This window comes from Myotis brandtii, unplaced genomic scaffold (assembly GCF_000412655.1).
Source record: "Myotis brandtii unplaced genomic scaffold, ASM41265v1 scaffold1337, whole genome shotgun sequence".
Lineage (NCBI taxonomy): Eukaryota > Metazoa > Chordata > Mammalia > Chiroptera > Vespertilionidae > Myotis > Myotis brandtii.
The window spans coordinates 655-4,553 of record NW_005354744.1 but is presented as its reverse complement, the minus strand read 5'-3'; the positions used below and the strand labels follow the sequence as shown (position 1 = coordinate 4,553).

The following is a 3,899-nucleotide window of genomic DNA, read 5'->3' as shown; positions in this document are numbered from 1 at the left end:
TAGGCCTGGGCCAGGGAGGAGCCAGCCAAGGATTGTTGATGGCGGCAGAGGCGGGGAACCAGGGCGGAGCCAGCCAGCAATTGTTGACTTGCAGTGGCTGCAACAGTGCGGTGATGGGGCTGGTGCCTTCCCCTGATCAGCCCGTTCGACTCCCACAAAGGGTGGCCAGACTGTGGCTTAGGCCCACTCCCCAAGGGAGCAGGGAGCAGGTAGTAGGACATCCCCTAGGGCTCCCAGTATGTGATAGGGGGCAAGCTGGGCTGAGGGAACCCCCTCCCCAGTGCACAAATTTTTGTGCACCGGGCCCCTAGTCTATATATATAAAAGGCTAAGCGACCAGCCAACCGGCTAGTAGGTATAATGCGCACTGACCATTAGGGGGCAGACGCTCAACACAGGAGCTGCCAGCAACAGCATCTTTGCAGAGTGCCCTCTCACACTCTGAGACCCCTCAGGGATGTCAGACTGCCGGTTTTGGCCCGATCTCCACAGGCCAGGTCAAGGGACCCCACTCACTCTGCAGATGCCCTTGGAGCCGCGGCACCACCCCAGGTGCAGCTGGCCAGGGGGAACCACCAGAGGTTGGCTCCAGGGCGTGTCTGGCCCATCTCGCCCATTCCTGCCCCTCCGTCCACCTTCTAATTAACTTCCTTTTAATTTGCACAAATCCGTGCACCAGGGCACTACTTCAGTTATATGTCAGAATCAAAAAACTGGGCTAGTTTGCCTGTCAGGACTGTCTTCAGAAATGTAATCACAGACGTCACAAGGTTTTTACAGGATAATGTTGAATACTGCATCATTGGCGTCACAATTTTATCTCAGCTAGCTGATGAAATTAATCAAGCAGACACCACCCATCATTTAACCAACCACAGAAAAATAGCCTCTTCTTTCTGAGATTCATCATTATTTGATATCTTCACACTTTCCTGCAATTTACTAAAAACAGGCTTCAGGAAAGAATCTAAACTTGAATGATGAAAGTCAGCATAGTTTGCTCATACAACTGCTCAAACTCACTCATAACTGCCTACACTGATTTCATCAGCGCATCTACTGATGAGTCCTCAGATGACCTGTGCACAGTACATATTCCCACCATCTGGAGGATCAGAATTCTGAGATTCTTCAACTCTGCAGCTGTTTTCTTAACTTGTATCATTCCATTCCTCCTTCATTTTCACCTCTGAGGTTATCCTGCTTAGTACAGATCACCTAAGTTTGAAGATCCCTGTTTAACAATGCAAAGAGGACTAAGTTTCTCTCTCGTCTTATTGATGGTATCAAACAAATACTGGAAAAATCCACAGAGTTTATCAGACCCATACAATTACCATTTTTGCAGATGACTGGCCCAACTGAAGAGTAACTGCCAACTAGGAGAATTAGTAAAGGTGTAAAACTACCCTGAGGTCATCCGAGTGATAGCTAACTTCACAGTGACCAGCTTACAGCACTGGGAATTTGCCCCAAATAGTGTACACTATCTCTTGAACCTACGGCAGCGGCCAGCAGCCTCTGTGCCATACGTGAAAACCACAGAGCCCCACATGCTAGAAACTTATACTCCTGAAGTCACCAAAGGCTCTGTTGAATCTGTGCACATCATACTAAGAGATGCACTGGAAAAGCCTCTGGAAAATACAGGTCTGGTCCAGCAGAAGTTAAACCAACTGTCTACAATCGGGTGTTGTGAATACAAGAAGACACATGCGCTCCTTGTGCAGTTGTTTGACCAGTAGTCCCAGTCCTATCAGGAGCTGCTGCAGAGTGCCAGCGCAAGCCCAATGGGTATTGCAGTGCAGGAGGAAAGGCTGACATTGCTGGTTTACATCACTGGTGCAGTGATTGGTGGCTGGCTCTCTTTTGACACCACTGACGGAGCAAGACGCTATGCATGAGCATCTATTGGGTGCTCCAGCTGATGAACCTAACAGATTCTCATTTGGCTCAGGCGGGAAAGGAGAAGCTAGAACTGGCCATGCTGAGATTTTTGAACAGTTTCGTAAGATTTACGTTGGGAAACCAGATAAAAAAATTCTCTAAGCTGTACTGCCGACTCTTGGAAGTTCTGGTTTGAACGATGAGACCATGGGCCTAAGCAGCATCATAGAAAAAATGGTTCACCAACCTAAAGTACTGGGGCCATTGTGAACCAATCACCTGTAAGATGCTACAGCTTCTCAATGACCTCTCCATTGGATACAGTACTGTAAGGAAACTAGTGAAGCTTAGTGAACAAGCACACGAGCAAGCACTTCTCATTTTTTGGTATTAACAATCAGTACAACCTGACAGACATGCAGTGTCAGACCACCTTCTGCACAGCCTTTGGGCATTTCCTCAAGGTGGATTAAGGAGAGGATGAAGATCAGTATGAATAACTGATGCTGCCACTCACACCAGCATTTGAGGCGGTGGCCCAGATGTTTAGGACAAATAGTTTCAATGAACAAGAGGCAAAGCGAACTCTAATTGGCCGGTAAGAGTCCTGAGAGGGATAGCTTTCACCTTCAATGCCAAGACCAGCTTCATGATGCTGTTTTAGTGGATATACTCATCCTATTTGCCAATTCTCCGGTAGGCATTTGAGCTATGGCACCGTGACCCAGCCTGTACCATACCTGTGCTCAAGCTGATGGCTGAATTTGTTCGTAATAAATCCCAGCAACTGCCATTTGATGTCTCTTTCCCCAGTGGCATCTTACTCCTCAGAGAAACGAGCAAGATGATAACAATGTATGGCAATCGCATGCTGACACTAGGAGAAGTCTCAAAAGATCAGGTCTATACACTGGAGCTCAAGGGCATCCCCATCTGCTTCTCCATGCTGAAGGCTACTCAGTGGGAACAATGTCAACTTTGGGATCTTCTATCTCTATGGAGACAATGCCCTAGACAGCGCTCTCCAGACCTTCATCAAGCTGCTCCTCTCTATTGCCTAAAGTGTTCTGGATTACCCTAAGCTCAGTCTTACTATTCACTACTGGAAGGCCTGACACAGGACCACAACTCTATTGCAAGCCTGGAACCTCATATCATCATGTATAGTCTCTCTTCCATATCTGAAGGACTAACTGTACTTGACACCATGGTATGCACAGGCTGCTGGACCACATCATGACATAACCTCTTCAAGCAGCTGTTGCATAGCAACAAAAAGACGACAATGCCCCTGCACCAGGAGAGTGACTGTTTTCTGCATATTATGCAGCAACATGCAGAGATGATCCAGCAGATGCTAGCAACGGTGCTGAGCATCATCATCTTTGAAGACTGTAGGAACCAGTGGTCTATGTAACACTCCCTACTTGGCTTAATACTTCTTAATGAAAAGTATGTTTCTGACCTAAGGAACAGCATTGGAACAGCCTGACTCCAGAGAAGCAGCAGGCTATGCGGCTGTGTTTCAAAAACCTGATGGAAGCCATAGAGCAAAATCTTCTAACGAAAAACAGACAGAATCATCCAGATCTGTCAGCTTCCCATCAAGAAGTCATCACTTTGGTGAAGAATTCCACTGATGGTGTGAATAGCAATAATATGAAGAGAAGACACCTCCTTGGACTCTGCCTGTACAGAGCAGCATCCCTTTGGTCTGGCTCATGGGGGCAAACAATTACAAGGGAGAAGGCCCGGCTGATTCTAGTTCCCTCCTCCAGAGGTGTGAAGAAAATGGCAACGGTCAACTAGCTGTTTCCCCAGGAAATGGGGGTATGAGTGCACTCACTAGTGCACAGAGCACTGCTGGTTCTTGGGGGATGGGGTGGGAAGGGTGGTGTGAGGAGATAGAGACACAAATATGTGAGACTCAAGCTCCGTCTCCTGAGGCCACCCAAAGCAGAAGAAGCCCGTGTCCTGCCATAACCTGCCTTGTAAAAACATGTACATTTTTT

At 47.6% G+C, this 3,899-nt stretch overlaps 1 pseudogene; it reads left to right on the top strand.

The window, feature by feature from the left end:
* The window catches only part of LOC102238727, a 12,505-nt pseudogene extending 8,809 nt beyond the window's left edge, over positions 1 to 3,696 (top strand).
* Positions 3,697 to 3,899: the final 203 nt, after the last annotated feature.